Here is a 19350-nt window from a genome sequence, read left to right on the forward strand (position 1 = left end):
GCAGATGGGAGAGTCTCCCCCTTCTTTCCTGGGGAGGACGTGGCTGCCTGATGGCATCTATTTCCTCTGACAAGTGGGAGGCAGAGAGTGAGGGGGTGAACAGTTGGGAACATGCAGGAGACTGGCGGAGTTTGTGACAACCAGTTGGTCAGTGGAAGTTAAAAAGAGATGAGCTGAAGTCAGAAGTAACACGTGTATGGGGTGGGGTCAGGCACAGTCCTCGCAGGAGTCACTGCCCAACATCACAGACGGGAGTCTTTGTGAATGTTGTGTGTCTGCAGTCCTTAAGCTCAATAAGTTCATTCACCATCAACTTTCTTACTGCTTTGGCCACCAGGAGGTGGCAGTCTGCCTGGATCCTAAGGACAGCTCACCGTGGCTCCCAGTAATGGCTTGAGGGTGTCTCTGGATTTCTTTCCACCAGGGAAGGTTACAAGGGGAAGCCAGGTGCCTGCAGCTTGGAAATGGGTTCTCATCAGACATGGAATCAGCCGGCATCTTGTTCTTGGAGCCCCAGCCTCCAGAAATGTGAGAAGTACAAGTTACCTGTTTCAGCCACCTGTCTGGGGTGATCTGTTACAGCAGCCTGAGCTGACTGGGACAACGTGCATAGTAACTCCGTGAAGAAGGTAATCATTTTGCCCAGAACAGAGCAGGACTTTCAACGGCAGGTTAGTGAGTTTTCCACTGTGTCATGGGATGTACCACAGGGTGTTGTGGTCTCCCCAAGTCTCCCCTCACTTAATTAAATAGAAAATATGTCTTTGGAACCTGCCTCCCTGAATTCAGCGTAGATATAGAAATTTATTGGAAGCATTAGCTCTTTTCCTTTGAACCAGAGTTACCTCTTCAGTCATTTAAAAAATTTTATGACTATTTATTTTTATTTATCTGGCTGCACCAGATCTTAGGTGGGGCATGCAGGATCTTTAGTTGTGGCATGTGGGATCTAGTTCCCCGACCAGGGATTGAACCCAGACCCCCTGCATTGGGAGCACAGAGTCTTAGCCTCCAGACCACCAGGAAAGTCCTTCTTCAATCATTTAGACCTGAACTTCATTAGGAGGTAATTAAGTTTCCTCTCCGATTACTCGGTGGTGGTTATGCAGAAGGCCCAATGGAAAAGTTGTGTGATCACTTAGCCAGGTCGCAAGGCAGCAGGAGGGTTAAAACCTGCGCACTGAATATATGCTCAAGCTGGTGAGAGGAGTCAGTGATAGACTTTAGGATTAGCTTTGCCAAAATATCTTAGAAAAGAAAGAGATTAAAGATTCTACAGAAGTGTAGATTTTTCAGTCTCCTCGCTAAATAGAGAGTGGTATGGCTGCTGATCGAGAATGTTTATGTCTGTTTCGGGGAGTCAGGGCAGGGGTGTCCAGAAGGGAGATGCACAGAGAGCCGCCTTTGGAGTTTGGACATCCCTCATTCTCTCCCCCACCACCACTCCCACTCTGCCCCCCACCTCAACCTTGAATCCTGGGTACAGTGAGCAGGGCAGTTACCCAGATTCCTGGGCAAGGTTTCCTCTTGGCATCCAGACCCAAAGAGATCAGGGAGGCCACGAGTGTTGAAATAGCCTGGCAGGAGGAATGCTGAGTCTGTCTTCCTGCCAATGGCAGGCACAGGATGTTCCAAATACAGCCTGGTCCTTTGCTCTGGGTACAGATGAGTCTAGATTCTGAGGGGCCTGGAGCTTACACAGTTGGATTGGCCGAGGAAGGGATCCTTTCTGAGAAAATAATACAAAATTAGGGAGACCCTTGGAAGGGGCCTATGTGAGTGAGGGATCCTGAAGTGTAAGCTTCAGAGAGAGTTATGTATGGAGAAGAAAGTGAAATAGGATGAGGAGATAGAGCTTATGGAAGGGGAGGCTACTCTAGACTGGAGTAGTCAGGGGAGGCTGACGTCTAAGCTACAAACCAAACAACAAGGAGCCGGCCATGAGGCCACCGGTGTGAAGAACATTCTGAGCAGAAGAACAGTCAGTGCAAAGTCCCTGGGGCTGGATCAGGCCTGGAATGGTGGGACCGCGAGAAGATGAGTGTGGTGAGCCAGGGGAGAGGGCTGGGTGGTGAGTTCAGGGGACGGGGCAGGGGCTGGTTCCTCGTGGGCCTTCAAGACTTGGTACTGCTGCTGCTGCTGCTGCTGCTAAGTTGCTTCAGTCGTGTCCGACTCTGTGCGACCCCATAGACGGCAGCCCACCAGGCTCCCCCATCCCTGGGATTCTCCAGGCAAGAACACTGGAGTGGGTTGCCATTTCCTTCTCCAATGCATGAAAGTGAAAAGTGAAAGTGAAGTCGCTCAGTCGTGTCCGACTCTTAGCGACCCCATGGACTGCAGCCCACCTGGATCCTCCGTCCATGGGATGTTCCAGACTTGGTAAGGACTTCGTTATTCCAGGATCTGCGGGAGGCTATTGAAAACTTTTATGTGAGACTAAATATAAAATCAACATTATAGGGACTTTCCTGGTGGTCCAGTGGTTAAGACTTCAATGCATGGGGCAAGGGTTCAATCCCTGGTCCAGAAACTATGACCCCTCATGCCCCAAGGCACAGCCAAAAAATAAAATAAATAAACTAAGGAAACTTTATAAACCCAATTCCAGTCCCACGTACTTAGGTATGAAATATATATTTTTTTTTTTTTCAAAGAGCTTCATAGTGGTGTTTCCTGGTGGCTCAGACAGTAAATAATCCACCTGTACTGCAGGAGACCTGAGACCTTTCCCTTGGTTGGGAAGATCCCCTGGAGGAGGGTATGACAACCCCACTCCAGTATTCTTGCCTGGAGAATCCCATGGCCAGAAGAGCCTGGTGGGCTACAGTCCATGGGGTCACAAACAGTCAGACATGGCTGAAAGACCATTAAAAAAAAAATGATTTGCAGAAAATTCCAGAAAGAGGATGGCCAGTGGGGTTGGGGGTGTGTCAGCAGGACCTGGTCCTTTTAGGTCTGATGGTCAGAGGCACAGCCCCCAGGAACACTCCCCAGGAACAGAGGGGTAGTTCCTCCCATCTCCTACCATGTCTCTTTCCCTGTTACTGTCACTCACGGTCACCCCACGGGGCCCTTGGGGAGCAAAAGGGCTGATGTGTGTCTGCCCTGCCAGACGTCACAGTCTGGACAGCTTCTGAAGCCCTGGGTCGAACCTGCGGAATAGAGACAACCTCAGAGTGCCCTTGTATGTGTGCATGCAAAGTCGCTTCAGTTACATCTGACTTTGTGCAACCCTATGGACTGTAGTAGCCCTCCAGGCTCTTCTGTCCATGGAATTTTCCAGGTAAGAATACTGGAGTGGGTTACCATGCCCTCTTCCATGGGATCTTTCCAACTCAGAGACAGAACCCACATCTCTTATATCTCCTGCTTTGGCAGGCAGATTCTTTACCAGTAGCACCGCCTGGGAAGCCCCAAGCTCCCCTTAGCAATCCCTGAGGACTCTAGGAGTGAGCATCCTTGTTTCCAGAATATCTGACAGCCACCACCTTTGGGTAGTAGCGAAGGACGCCCTCTGAACAACTGGCTGCGATCTGGCTGGGACGTGTGGTCTGGCCATGACCTCTCAACCTCCAGAAGGCCAATCTCCATAGGAACCTCTGAAACATGCCGCCTAGGGGAAGAGGAAGAAGGAATTGCATTGTTGCAGGTGGCTAATGAATGGATCTGCCCTGCGGCGAGGAGGGAGGAAATGTGGAGTGGGAAGAGAATCTTCAAGTCAGGGAAGGAGGTGGGCAATGGGGGGTGGACCATCGGTGGATGCGGTGTATACCGGGGAAGCCTTGGCCCCTCCGCCAGGTTCCTCCTTCCCCCCCACCGAATCCCCAGGGACTCAGGGCCTCCCTGGACAAGGCCAGGACAACATTATTGGACATCCTGGAGTCTAAGACAAGAAACCAGTCAACATGGTAGTCTAGCGATTTGGGACTTGGGAATGGGAAGACCCAGGAACTGGTCTTGGTGAAGATTGAAGAGTGGTCTTCCAGTGGGGTCTGCTGCTGGAGAGGATTTGGGTTTTAACACTGAGTTTGAGACAGCCAAACAAAGGGCTTCCTAAAAAAAAATTTTTTTTAGTGTGTATTTATTTGGCTGTGCCAGGTCTTAGTTGTGGCATTTAAGATCTTTAGTTGCAACATGTGGGAGCTATTACTATTTCCATGACCAAGGCTCTAACCCCTGGCACCCTGCATTGGAAGCTCAGCGACTTAGCCACTGGACCACCAGGGATGTCCCCCAAAGGGCTTGGGGCCAAGTTACAGTGGTTCTTATGGGGCCTGGAGGAAAGTGTTTGTCCACACTTCAAGTAATGAGACAAAAGGTGGGGGGGCGCGGGGGGAGGGGGGAAGTTAAACTGTTTTTAAAAAAAAAAGAGAGAGAAACACCTTCAGAAACTTGAGAAACTGGTTAACTAGTCATGGAATCCCAGCGGGCCTGCCTAAGAGGGAACAATAGTTGAGGATTTCCGCCCCCTCCAAAAAACCAAAACCAAAACCAAAACACCAACCAACCAACCAGCAAACAAAGAAACAATGGAGAGACCCTGGAAACAGCGCTTGTGACTGGACCCTTTACCCCAGCAATGACGGCAGTCCACAGTGAGACCCTGCCCCCAGTCAACAGAAAATCAAGGCAGACAAAGCCTATCTCTGGAGCAGTATAGCAGCAGCCCTTGCGTTAAGCTCTTAGTGGGGAGACCAACAGGTTGAAAAGGCTCTGAGGCAGGCAACCTGGGTGGGCCCCAGGAAGACAGGATTGTAAACAGGTAGAGGAAACCTCAGGCTTCCCAGGTGGCTCAGTGGTGAAGAACCCGCCTGCCATTACAGGAGACAGGTTTGGTCCCTGGGTGGGAAGATCCCCTGGAGGAGGGCATGCCAATCCGCTGTAGTGTTCTTGTCTGGAGAATCCCATGGACAGAGGAGCCTGGTGGGCTACAGTCCGTGGGGGTCATAGTCAGTGACTAAACACACACACACACACACACAGGTTCACTTACGTAAAGGAAACCTCATTTCAGTTCCCTTTCTTAAGACAAAGCTCCTCCTGGGATGGGGTGGGGCAGTTGGTCAACAAAGGCCAGAAGGTGGCAGTGTCTACTCAGGGAGGGGCGGTGGGCCCGCCCACAGGCAGAGCCACCCAGGCGTGCAGCCCCTTACGGCCCCTTGCGCTGATCCCAGCCCTCCAGGCCTTCCTCCCTTGGCCTGGAGATGGTCTGCCCACGAGGTAAATTCAGGCAGGGACCAAGTGCCCAGGCCGTGAGCTGTGTGCCAGCTGGGATGGCCCTGACCCTTGAGATCTAAACAGAATCTCCTCTCACTCCCGTCACAGGAAGTGGGACCCCTGGCATCTTCCTCACCGTTCCCCGGGCTCAAGCGTCAAGACGCCTTGTGTTCCAGGCCCCGATGGCCGGAGTCTAGCACCACTGCCTCCCAAGCCCCTTCCTCTCCCTTCTCCATCCTCTCTCTCCTCTGCTGTCCACCCGTCCTGGACTCAGAGTCAGGGAAGAAGAACAAGAGAATGACAAACGTGGGTGAGGATGCGGAGTAACTGGAACATTTTCCCCCTCTTTGGTGCACCGTGTGCTTGAGGGATCTTAGTTCAATCAGGGATTGAATGTGGGCCACAGCAGTGAAAGCGCTGAGTCCTAACCACTGGACCACCAGGGAATTCCCACAACTCTTTTGTGTTTTACTGAGGTATGACTTGATGTAAAATATTAGATAAGCTTCAGTTGTCCAACATAGTGATTCACAATTTTTTTAAATAAATTTTATTTATTTATTTATTTTTGGCAGTGCTGGGTCTTCCTTGCTGTGAGGGGTTTTCTCTAGTTTCAGCGAGTGGGTGCTACTCACTAGTTGTGCTGGCAAACTCCTCATTGCAGTAGCTCCTCTTATTGCAGAGCACGGGCTCTAGAGCATGTAGGCTTCAGCAGCTGTGGCACATGGGCTTGGTAGTTGCAGCTACCGGGCTTGGTATGCACAGGCTCTATAGTCGTGGCACACTGGCTTAGATTCTCTGTGTCATGTGGGACCTTCCCAGATTGAACTTGTGTCTTCTTCATTGGCAGGAGGATTCTTTACCACTCAGCCACCAGGGAAGGCCATGATTCACAATTTTTAAAGGTGGTATTCCACTTATACTGCTGCTAAGTCGATTCAGTCGTGTCTGACTCTGTGAGACCCCACAGATGGCAGCCCACCAGGCTCCCCCGTCCCTGGGATCCTCCAGGCAAGAATACTGGAGTGGGTTGCCATTTCCTTCTCCAATGCATGAAAGTGAAAAGTGAAAGCGAAGTCGCTCAGTCCTGCCCGCCTCCCAGCGACCCCATGGACTGTAGCCCATCAGGCTCCTCCATCCATGGGATTTTCCAGGCAAGAGTACTGGAGTGGAGTGCCATTGCCTTCTCCAATTCCACTGGAGTGGGGTGCCATTGCCTTCTCCAAGTCCATTTATAGTTATTTCAAAATATTGGCTGTATTCCCTGTTTCCTACAATATATTCTTGCAGTTTATTTATTTTATACGTAGAAGTTTGTGCCTCTTAATTCTCTGCCCCTATCTTTTCCCTCCCCTGTCTCCTCTTCCCATAGTTAACCTACTAGATTATTCTCTATATCTATGAGTCTCTTTTTGTTATATTCGCTAGTTTATTTTTTAGATTACACATATAAGTGATATCGTCTGACTTATTTCACCGAGCATAATACCCTATAGATCCAACCATGTTGTTGCAACTGGCAAATTCTTTCCTTTTTATGGCTGAGTAATATTCATTATGTTGTTGTTGTTTTATCCTACATCTTCTTTATCCATTCATCTGTTGATGGACGCTTAGGTTGCTTCTATATCTCGGCAATTATAAATAATGCTGCTGTGAACATTGTGGTGTGTGTACTTTTTCAGATTAGTGTTTTAATTTTGGGGGGAGGTATACCTAGGAGTGGGATTGCTGGGTCGTTTGGCAGTTCTATTTTTAGTTTTCTGAGAAACCTCAGTGTGGTTTTCTACAGTGACTACACTAATTTATATGCCCACCACTGGTGTATGAGGATTCCCTTTTCTCCACATCCTCACCATTTACTTGTGTCTTTTTGATGATAACCATTCTAACAGATGTTTGGTGATCTCTTATTGTGGCTTTAATTTGCATTTCTCTGATGATTAACAATGTTGGGCATCTTTTCATGTGCTTGTTGGCCATCTGTAAGTCTTCTTTGGAAAAATGTCTATTCAGATCTTCCACCCATATTTCAATGGGGTTGTTTGGGAGTTTTTTATGTTGAGGTGTATGAGCTCTTTATGTACATTTAATATTAACTATTATTTGTTATATCATTTGCAAATATTTTCTCCCATTTAGTAGGTTGTCTTTTCAGAAATCGGAACTTTAACACACTGTTGGTGAGAATGTAAAATGATACAGCTGTTGCAGGAGGGGACCCCTTCCAGGGCCCGAAAGTGGGCTCTTGTCTAACACTCGGAAATGAATTGTCTGAAGAGACACATGCGCTGACAAAGCAAGAGATTTTATTGGGAAGGGGCGCCTGGGCAGAAAGCAGTGGGGTAAGGAAGCCCAGGAGGACTGCTTTGCCATGTGGCTCGCAATCTCGGATTTTATGTTGATGGCATTAGTTTCCAGGTTGTCTTTAGCCAATCATTCTGAATCAGAGTCCTTCCTGGTGGCACATGCATCGCTCAGCCAAGATGGATGCCAGTGAGAAGGATTCAGGGAGGTAGTCAGACACGTAGTGTCTCCTTTTGACCTTTCCTGAACTCTTCCGGTTGCTGGTGGCTTATTAGTTCTATGTTCCTTACCAGGACCTCCTGTCATAAAACAACGCATGAAAATGGTTACAGGGTGCCTGGCCAGGGGGGGCAGTTTCAGTCAGTGTGCTTCCCCTAACACAGCCACTGTAGACAATAGTATGCTACCTGCTACCCTGATAAGTTGCTTTAGTCGTATCCGACTCTGTGCGACCCCATAGACGGCAGTCCAGGCTCCCCCATCCCTGGACTTCTCCAGGCAAGAACACTGGAGTGGGTTGCCATTTCCTTCTCCAATGCATGAAAGTGAAAAGTGAAAGTGAAATCACTCAGTCGTGTCCGACTCTTAGCGATCCCGTGGACTGCAGCCTACCAGGCTCCTCCGTCCATGGGATTTTCCAGGCAAGAGTACTGGAGTGGGGTGCCATCGCCTTCTCCAAGACAATAGTATACCAGTCCTCAAAAATTAAAAGTAGAATTACCATATGATGCAGCGATTCCACTTCTAGGTGGATACCTGAAAGAATTGGAAGCAGGGTTTCAAAGAGATGTTTGTATACCCATGTTCATAGCAGCATTAATCGTAACAGCCAAAAGATGGAAGCAGCCCAAGTGTTTACCGATGGGTGAATGGATGAACAAAATGTGGTTATACTGGTGAAGGGCTGGGAAGCGTGGTGTGCTTCAGTTTGTGGGGTCGCAAGGAGTCGCACACAACTTAGTCACTGAACAACAACAACAACACAATGGAATGTTATCAGCCTTAAAAAGGAAGAATATTCTGACGCGTGCTGCACCATGGATTAACCTCGAGGACAGTGTGCTAAGTGAAATGAGCCAAACATAGTACAGTATGTTTCCACTTATATGAGGTACTGAGAATGGTCACACAGACAGAAAATAGAATGGTGGTTGCCAGAGGCTGGAGGAATGGAAAGTTATAGTTTAATTGGTACAGAATTTTGTGTGGGGAAGATGAAAAGAATTCTGAAGATGGAATGGGGTGATGGCTCTGAACAAGGAGGATGTACACCTAGAAATGGTTAAAAACATAAATTTTATGTTATGTGTATTATGTGGGTTGCCATTTCCTCCTCCAGGGGAATCTTCCTGATCCAGGGATTGAACCCACATCTCCTGTGTCTACCTGATGAGCCATCAGGGAAACCATGTATATTTTACCACACTTGTTTTAAAAAAGGTCCTTTGTCCCTGCCACTGGGGATTTCTCACTGGACACACACCTCCCAGGCAGAGGCTCCTGCTATTTTGTTCTGGCCCCTTTTCATTTTTCTGATCTTCTCCCCTGTCTTCTTCTCTCTGATGGGGGGTCCCTTTCCCCCAAGTTCCTGTTAAGACCCCAGTAAAGCTGTTCAGTTCCTCCAATGTTTAACCATGTCCCTGGCACCTCCCCTTCCTCAGCCGAAGTGACTGATCCAGATACTTACTGAAAGAATAACAGTTCTCACGCTGCTAAAGGCCGTGGAAACGTGGCATCTGGTGTGTACTTTGGGCCCCTGAAGAATTGAGTCGTCCAAGTCCACAATTGAGATGCCATCTTCTCTCCACCAGCTGCCAGGCTGAGGATAGACCTGGGGGCCCCAGGAGTGAATTTGTCAGAGTAAAGGCCTCTCTGGGCATCCTTTTGGCAGCTTGCAAACAGGCCCTGCTGGCAACATTCCATCTGTCTGAGCATCGGGGATCAAGCCTCAGAAGCGCAGGGCCTGGGCATAAAGCAGAGAATGAGGAATCCCCAAGCCCAGGCCAGGTGAACTCAGCGTGGGACAAAGTGACTGGGGACCGGAACCACAGGAGTGACAGGAGGTGTTGGAGGACTGCACATCAAGAAAGTCTGCACCTGTGTGTGTGTGTGTGTGTGTGTGTGTGTAGACATCCCTGGAGAGGTCTTGGGGGTGGGGAAGATTAAAGGAAAAATGGGGAAGCTCTCCCCCTGGATGATTATGACAAATCCCGCAGGGAAACAGACAGTGCCTCCCAGGCATAGATCTCCAAAGCAGAGGCAAGAGAGGGCCCCTGAGAAGTCTTCAGAACAAAAACTTCCACTTGATAAGTGCTTACCAAGTGCCAAGCGCTAAACACTAACGTGCTTAGTCACTAGTTATGTCCGACTCTTTGCAACCCCATGGACCATAGCCCATCAGGCTCCTCTGTCCATGGGGATTCTCCAGGCAAGAATACTGGAGTGGGTTGCCATGCCCTCCTCCAAGGGATCTTTCCAACCCAGGGATTGAACCCAGGTCTCCCACATTGCAGGCGGATTCTTTACTGTCTGATAGTAGCTTCAACTATTCCCGCTACATGCCAGGTTGGCTGTGTTCTAAGCCAGCTAATAAACCTGCAGTGCCAGCCAATTAGGTGATTTAAAATAGTCTAGTAGCTGCATGTTATTTTATTTATTGTTTAAGAAATACAAACAGGGGACTTCCCCGGTGGTCCAGTGGTTGGGACGCTACATTCCACTTCAGGGGATTCAAATTCGATCCCTAATCAGGGAAGTAAGAGCCCTAACCCTAACCCCCTCAAAAAAAAAAAAAAAAAGGTATCTGGGGACTTTGCTGGTGGTCCATTGCATTGGTTAAACTCCGAGCTTCCAATGCAAGGGTCACAGGTTCAATTCCTGTTCAGGGAACTAGGATCCCACATGCTGTTTGGCATGACCAAAAAAATTTTAGATAGGAAGAAATACAAACAGACATGTATGTTAATACAAGCATGTATGAAGAAGAAAAGTGAAAGTGTTAGTTGCTCAATCGTGTTCAACTCTTTGTGACCCCATGGATTGTAGCCCACCAGGCTCCTCTGTCCATGGGATTCTCTAGGCAAGAATACCGGAGTGGGTAGCCATTCCCTTCTCCAAGTAACAAACATGTACACCTAATGAGTATATGGAAGATATCCAGGGGAAAATTAGTAACTGCTCGGTATTATTAAAAGTTTTTTTAAAAGTGAAATTAACTCTAAAATATATTCTATTTAACCTAAAAGATGTAAAATATTAATTATCTGTGAGATATTTTGCATTCTCTTTTCTTATTAAGTCTTCAAAATCCAACGTGCATTTATACTTAGGGCACACCTCAGTATGAAGGAGCCACATTTTCAAGTGCTCCATGGATGCAGGTAGCTGATGGTTACTCTACTGGACAGAATCGTTTAGATATATTAATATTAATTCTCAATATAAGCACTTTAGCTACGTTAATGCACTTAACCCCCATCCTCATGTTTTGTTATCCTCATTTTACAGAGGGCAGAAGTTCTTTGTCCAAGGCCACCCAGGAGGAAGGTAGCTAAGTCGGGATCTGAGCCACCAAGCTCAGCAAGCGAGGGATGGAGACCTGGTCTCCTGTAATAAGCACTCTGGCTGTCACCGCTATGTGTCTCCTCTCCCTTAGGACATAAAGTGAAAGGCGGTCTGCTCTTACTCCCTCTGCTTTACAGAGCAGAACAGAGGCTGCTGCTGGTGGTTTACTCGCTAAATCATGTCTGACTCTTGCGACCCCGTGGACTGTAGCCCGCCTGGCTCCTCTGTCCAGAATGCGATTTTTCCAGACAAGAATACTGGAGTGGGTTGCCATTTCCTTCTCCAGGGGAATCTTCCCAACCCAGGGACTGAACCCAAGTCTCCAGCATTGCAGGTGGATTCAAGGAAGCCCAGAACTGAGCATAAGAGAGGCTAAAGGGTCTTGCCCTGTAGGTGGTCCCAGTGTGATCTGAACCTACGTGGAGCAAACACTTGGGAGACATCATTTCACACTGCAGTGAGTGTCAAGGAAGGAAAGGGTGTGGCTATTTGCATCCCACCCTGAAGGCTAAATCTGCTTTGAAACGTTCAATGGAAGGACTTTCTTGGTGGTCCAGTGTTTAATATGCTGCCCTTCCATTGCGGAGGGCACAGGTTCGATTCTTGGACAAGGAACTAAGATCCCATGAGCTGCTGCTTGGCCCCACCCCCCCCCAAAAAAAAAGTTCAAAGGAAAAATGACCCCATGGCTCAAAGTAGGAGTGAAAAAGCTCTTTAGACCATTTTCTACACCATCATTTTAGATGGCTGCCTGAAAGTCATTCAAACAATGCACCATCATCTATTTCAGCAGCCCCTAGTTGAGGACAATTTTTCACAAATATGAGTAGCTCTGTGATGAACATTCTTATACTTTCCAGTTTGCCAGTAAGGCAAAAAGATTTTACTCTCCACTGCTTTGTTCATTGTCTGGCATTCAGGGTGTATAGGAGGGAGTCCAGTGAACTCAGCAAGCCTCACATGTCCCCATGCATAGAAGAATCCCTGAGCTTGGCCACTTACCTGTATGTTCGTAACTTCACTTTGTCATCGCACAGGCTCGTTTCACCTGTGTCCAACACTTGGTTCCACCTAGCTTCCTGCTCTCTGATGTGCTTCTGCTCAAGAGGAAACATTTCTGGGCCACAAGGTCAGCCCAGGATGCCCCCGCTACGGTGTGCATGCTCAGTTGCTCAGACGTGTCTGACTCTTTGCAACCCCGTGGACTGTGGCCCACCAGCCTCCTCTGTTCATGGAATTTCCCATGCAAGAATACTGGAGTGGGTTGCCAGTTCCTCCTCCAGGAAATATTCCCAACCCAGGGATGGAACCCATGTCTCCTGTGACTTCTACATTGGCAGAGGGATTCTTTACCATTAGCTCCACCTGGGAAGCCCCTCTCCTAGGGCGCGTTATGCAAAAAAGATACTTCTGCAGGTCCTCCATTCCACCTTGCTCTCTGGAGAATCAGGATAGACCTCCATGTAGCCTTTGCCTCCTGTTTCGTGGAAATGTTTGTTCTGGTTCCTGGCTTCTTCCCAGTTTCCATCTGACTGCCCTTTTACCCTTCAGTCAGGTTTTATCTCTTACTCGATGGGCACTTTGTTTGCTGACAGGATCTCAATTGAAACAGTGCCATTAATTGCCTTTCTATGTTTTTACCTAGAAAGGAAATTCAATTAGGGTACCTGAATATTGGAAAGGGAAGATACAACCCCTGCCCCATTTATGCCCAGGCATCTTTCTCTTACTTTTGCTCAATTTCTAAAAGGGTCTGGGGCCCATTCAACCCTGAATATTCATTGGAAGAACTGATGCTGAAGCTGAAGCTGCAGTACTTTGGCTACCTGATGGAAAGAATCAACTCCCTGGAAAAGACCCTGATGCTGGGAAAGATTGAAGGCAGGAGGAGAAGGGCAGAAGGGCACAAAAGAAGATGAGATGGTTGGATGGCATCACTGACTCGATGGATATGAATCTCAGCAAAGTCTGGGAGATGGTGAAGGACAGGGAAGCCTGGCATGCTGCAGTCCATGGGGTCGCAAAGAGTCGGACATGACTTAGTGACTGAACAACAACAACAACGGGGACCCACCGGAAAATCAGAACTATGCCTGGAGGATGAGGTGGGCCTGAGTGATCACCAGATTGGACCTTGCACTGTCTGCTCTTTTGAAGACTTTTTCAAAAGAACCACCCTTCTCTTTGTTCCTCCCTTTCTCTTCCCTGCCCCAGGGGCAGACTTTCTACTCAGGACCACTCATCAGGAAGAGACCCGCCTTTAGAGCTCTGTGAATACTCTCCAGTGCCTGTGTAGGTGGATGCCAGTGGCAGCTTGTAGTAAAGATGCCTCATCTTGGCTCTGCTGGATCCTCTGCTTGCCCCACAGGCTGAAGCTCAAATTTCAGCTAGGAAAAAAAAAAGTTACAAATTACTTCCTAACCCCATGCCTTTCTCATTACCAGCAGTAACCTCCAGTGTGAACATCTGAAACGCCAAGAACTTATTGTATTGATTGCCTTCTCCCTCTTTTTAATGACATGGTATATTCATCTGCTAGTGTTACTGTAACAAATACCAGAGACCGGGTGGTTCAACAACAGGAATTTATTTTCTTACACTTCTGAAGCTTAGAAGTCCAAGATCAAGATGTTGGCTCCTTCTGAGGCTTCCATTTGCAGATGGCCATCTTCTCCAGTGCTACGCACTGGTCATAGCAAACACCCTCTTCCAACAACACAAGAGATGACTCTACACATGGACATCACCAGATGGTCAGTACTGATGAAGGAGGAAACAGACAGAGCTGGACTCCATCTTAGGCCAGGCTGTGAACATTAGGGTACATGCATGGTCACCCTCCCAATGGACTCTGAACTTGGTGCCCAGTGTCTATAGAAATGGCATACCAATGGAAAACCAGACCCCCTGATAAAAGAGCCTCAGGACTTGTACTTGGACTCTCCATTGCCTAAAAGAATATGCTAATTATCTCTGTAACAGAACAAAATCATAAATTCCATTATGTTTATTGGGATATGACCATAGGCCTATTGATAAATATCCACTGTCTATCTAGTCTTGTGACACATGAATCATGGGTTAACTTTTATTGTATCTCTCTTTTACCTTGTCCAGACTAGCTTCAAGGAATTTGGGGAGGTGGGTTTGAGCAAGTACACTTAGGGTTCATAAAGTTTTCACAAAAACTGGTTGGGGTCCTTGGCTAAGAGGAGACTCTACCTTGGGCCCGCAGGTGTAATAATAAACGGCACTCCACTATCCACATTGTCTTTCTGAGTGAGTTTGTTTCCCGGAACGCGTGGCTACATTTGGTGCATTGGACGGGAAACTCCTCACCTTGAGGAGACAAGTCCCATTTGGGACTACTCCGAGGCCTTGCGGCTTGAATCTTCTTGAAGGGGGAAGGAGCCTCGCCCTTCTGGAAGGATTCTGCATCTCAACGCCCGGACGTCTCACGTCAGCAGGTAGTGGACAAGCAGGGGAACTGAGTGCTCAGGTGATGAGGAACCCACCCAGCAGGGTGGAAGAGGGTGCCTGATCACCCTCCTGGGAGGGACTAAACGGGGCACGGACCCACAGGAGCCTGGAATAGGCAGGCGGCAATTGCTTAGTACACAGGTCAACGAGCGTGCTAGGGCTTAGGAAGGGAATTTGCAAGGTCTTTAGGAGGTATGTCCATGCGGTCTCAGGGAAAATTATTACCAGCAATTGCCAGGGGATTTTTAGGATAGGAAACTGGTCCTCGTATGCTCATATTCTGCCCTCCCCCAGGAGGTGTCCCGTCTGCTGTGAAATTCTTGACCCCTCGGAATTGTCGGGCTAGAAGGAGGGGGATACGTAAGTGAGTATGCCTGGGACATGGGATATTTAACCCATCTGTGTTTTCATCCGCACCTGATCAAGCCCACCAAGGCAGAATGGACTTTAAGGGAGAAACAGTCTTGGACCACGTGGTGCTCTGGTTCAGCCTTGCTGACCAGCAGGTGAAGACACGCAGATCCCCCTTCTCCCTCTGGGATCTGGCAGGATTTGGACGAGGATGACCCACCCCTCCCCCATACTGCATGACGATGCGCCCACAGGCCCAGTGCCCCACCAGGACCGGAGGCCGCTTTAATGCCTGATCCAGGGCCAGGTGAAGTTCCTGCAGCAGCCGCAGCTCCTCTGCCAGCTCTCCCAGAGGTCATAGAGGCGCCACCTCCGCAGGCTCCAATCCCAGTGGCAGAAGCCTCTGGCCGACACTTCCAGGATTCGGCTCCAGCCCAACCGCCCAAGCTATACTCGTCTGTCCCGCTGAGCACTGACAGGAAGGGGAGGGAGACATTGAAATTAAGCAGAGACTGGTGGGCTGCCGTCTATAGAGTCACACAGAGTTGGACACGACTGAAGTGACTTAGCAGCAGCAGCAGCACTCTGCCAGAGAGCCGGAGGGACCGAAAGAGAACAGACAAGAGATTTGCAATGCTAGCTGCTGCTCTGGGAAAGTCTATCTTGGGCTTTCCGGAAAACCTCCTCTGCCCCAGGGACAGGACAGTCCTTCAACCGGTCCCAACCGAGGCCCCGGGCCCCGTTACAGCCAAACCAGTGTGCCCAGTGCCAAGGTTTTGGCCACTGGAAGAATAAATGCCTTAAGGCAAGGAAGGAAGAGGAAGCTCCCGCAGTTGTGGGGCTTGCTGACTTGGAAATTAAATAGGGCTGCCGGGGCTCAGAGATACCAGGTCCCCGAGGGCCCATGGTAACCTTAAAACTGGGGGGCCAAAACATTGACTTCATGGTGGATACGGGAACAGAACTGTCAGTAGTAACAAAACCTGTGGCACCATTATCCAAAAAGACTACCGCTGTAACTGGGGAATCGGGAGAAGAGATGATTAAATCGTTTTGCCAGCCCAGAAAATGTCAGATGGGGGGCACCGAGTGATTCATGAATTCCTCTACATTCTTGAGTGCCCAGTACCCCTGTTGGGAAGAGACTTGCTCTCCAAACTAGGAGCACAAGTGACTTTCTCCCCTGAGGAGAGGCCCACCTTCCAGACGGACACTATGACTTATTTGCTGTCTCTCTCAATACCACCCCAAGATGAGTGCAGGTTGCATGAGCCTCCGAAGGAGGAACCGGGTGGGCCGGAAGAGCATGAGAGAGAGCTAACTCAATTATTCCCTGAGGTCTGGGCGGAAGACAACCCTGCCTTCCCCCAGGCTAGCTAAACATCAAGCCCCAGTGATAATAGAACTCAAACCAGGCACCATCACGGTTAGAAAGCGCCAGTACCGCTACCGATAGAGGTCTGGGCCGGCATACTGCCCCACATCAATAGATTAAAACAAGCGGGCATTCTAGTAGAGTGCAGTCAGCTTGGAATACGCCGATCCTGCCAGTCAAAAACGAAGAAGAACGGGACTATAGGCCTGTGCAAGATCTCAGGCTAGTCAACCAGGCTACTGTGACTTTACACCCCACTGTTCCAAACCCCATACCTTAGTTAGCCTCGTCCAGCTGAGGACTAAAGTTTATACTCGCCTAGATCTCAAGGATGCCTTCTGCGTACACCTTGTCCCAGCGTCACAGCCCATCTTTGCCTTTGAATGGGAAGATCCACTTGGGGGCACCAAGCAACAGCTCATCTGGACTCCTCCACAAGGGTTTAAGAATTCCCCAACCATCTTTGGGGAAGCCTTGGCTTCTGACCTGGACTCATTCCATCCGAGAGTATGGATGTTGGCTCCTACAATACATGGGTGACCTGCTGCTGGCTGCTGAAACCAAGGAAGAATGTTGGGAAGGGACAAAAGCACTGCTCCAGCTGCTGATGGAAGCAGGTTACCGGGTGTCAAAGAAGAAGGCCCAGATCTGCAAGGAGGAGGTAAGGTATCTGGGGTTTGTTTTAAAGAAGGGCACAAGGTTCCAGACCCTAGTTGGGTCCTGTATACTGATGGCACTAGCCTGATAAAACAAGAACAACGGCTGTCAGGTTAGCCAAAGAGGAAGGGGCCATCAAGACTGAAAAGGGATGGTGGGAATCGCCAAGTGGCAAATTATTGGTACCGGAGGAGCTGGTACACACTCTGGTAAGCCAAACACACCAAAGCGACCCACCTAGGCCATGCTGCCTGCCCACAAGTTAATGCTGCCTCTCGGCACAGACAAAACCCTCCAGGTATTCAGCTGAAAGGCATGCTGCCCTTTGAACACCTGGGAGTGGACTTCACTGAAATGAAACCTCATCGACACTACCATTACCCGCTGGTCATGGTCTGTACGTTCACGGGGTGGGTTGAAGCTTTTCCTACCTGGACTGAAAGAGCATCAGAAGTAGCCCCATGCCTGCTTAGGGAAATAGTTCCCAGACTTGGATTTCCTACCAGCATCGGATCAGACAATGGCCCAGCTTTTGTAGCTGATTTAGTACAACAAGTAAACAAAACTTTAAACATCAAATGGAAACTGCACACTGCATATAGGCCCAGAGTTCTGGGATGGTGGAATGAACCAACCGGACACTTAAAGAGACTCTCCAAGTGGATCACAGAGACTGACTGCTCCTGGGTGGACTTGCTTCCGACGGCTCTGCTCAGACTCAGGATGACCCCACAGTCCCAAGACTATTCTCCATACGAAATTGTGTATGGGAGGCCGCCTCCCATAATAAAACAGGTATCAACAAATTTGCCTCAGGTAAGTGGGGACAGGATTTCTCAGCAGATGGAACTGGGTAAGGTAATAAATCGGGTAACTAAGTTTGTACAAGAAAGGGTGCCGATTCCCCTTGGGGAACAGATTCATGGGTTTACGCCTGGTGGCCAAGTATGGGTCAAAGATTGGAAACATGATTCACTAGCCCCTCGGTGGGAGGGCCTATACTGTTACTCTAACTACCCCTACTGCATTTAAGTTGCAGGTATTGCCCCTTGGAGCCATCATATGAGGGTGAAGAGAACATACCACGCAGACCCAGAAAACGCTGAGTGGACTGCACAGACGGACCCCGCTGACCATTGATAGAACAAGATCATCCTTAAGAAGAAAGAAAAGAAGATCCTGGACGAGCCCCTTGAGGATGAAGCCACATAATCAACTCCTGCTGCTTGGTCTCATCAACGTGCTCATTCCTACGTGGACTTCCACAATATCTCCAACTGTTGGGTATGTGGGGCTATGCCTCTGTCTGTGATGGATGGAGTTCCCTGGTGGGTGCACCACTCTGCCAAGGAAATTTTAAAGCATTCTGCTTTTTCTGGGACACAATCATAATCTCTCCCTGGTCTCTGGGTGTAAGCCAGACCTACAGTCAATAGACTCGGGTCATGGGGTTACATTTGATATAAATGCCAGTGTAACAAAAGCCTAACCTACAACAAGCCCAGGTAAATCTACCTTATTTACACGCTAGGTGGACAAGATCTGTGTTTCAATGGTATGAGTATATTGCTGCCTTATTCATGCCCTCTATAGGGACAACAGATATTATGATTAAAGTAGAGGCCTTGACTAATTTCACAAAACAGGCCCTCCTAGATAGAACAAAAGCTATCCTAGCCTTAAATGAAGAGCAAATCCAAATGAGAAAAGTGGTAATTCAACATAGAATGGTTTTGGACATACAGCTGCTCAAGGAGGGACCTGTGCTGTAATTAAGGTTGAATGTTGTATATGCATTCCTGACTTATCTGGCAATGTATCAACTGCTTTAGATGACATGAAAAACCAGGTAAAAGCAATGTCAAATGAAAACATTCCTTTTTGGACTTCGGTCCTATCTTGGGTGAAGGGCGATTGGTGGGACCTGTGCTATAATTGAGGTTGAATGTGTGTATGCATTCCTGACTTATCTGGCAATGTATCAACTGCTTTAGATGACATGAAAAACCAGGTAAAAGCAATGTCAAATGAAAACATTCCTTTCTGGACTTCGGTCCTATCTTCGGTGAAGGGCGACTGGTGGAAAACTATACTTACCATTGTTGTAGTTGCCTTGATAGTTCTGCTTTGTGGACCCTGAATTTTACAATGTATTCGATATATTCCTATGAATGATGCTCATAATATGAGTTAAGAGCATCAAGAGTGGGGAATGAAGGAGGAAACAGACAGAGCTGGACTCCATCTTAGGCCAGGCTGTGAACATTAGGCTACACGCATGGTCACCCTCCCAATGGACTCTGAACTTGGTGCCCAGTGTCTATAGAAATGGTATACCCATGGAAAACCAGACCCCCTGATAAAAGAGCATCAGGACTTGTACTTGGACTCTCCGTTGC

The 19350-nt window shown here is 48.5% G+C and overlaps 1 protein-coding gene across 1 annotated transcript in view; it reads left to right on the forward strand.

Annotated features, from left to right (window-relative positions):
• Nucleotides 1-228: 228 nt before the first annotated feature.
• SEMA4B (semaphorin 4B) overlaps nt 229-19350 on the forward strand; it is a 98470-nt gene continuing 79348 nt past the window's right edge. Inside the window, exons 1-4 of the mRNA XM_070358276.1 lie at nt 229-2046; nt 5326-5693; nt 14863-17767; nt 17985-18235. The gene's annotated coding sequence lies outside the window, so the exon portion shown is untranslated. The remainder of the gene's footprint in view (nt 2047-5325; nt 5694-14862; nt 17768-17984; nt 18236-19350) is intronic.

This window comes from Bos mutus, chromosome 21 (genome assembly GCF_027580195.1).
Source record: "Bos mutus isolate GX-2022 chromosome 21, NWIPB_WYAK_1.1, whole genome shotgun sequence".
Taxonomy (NCBI): domain Eukaryota; kingdom Metazoa; phylum Chordata; class Mammalia; order Artiodactyla; family Bovidae; genus Bos; species Bos mutus.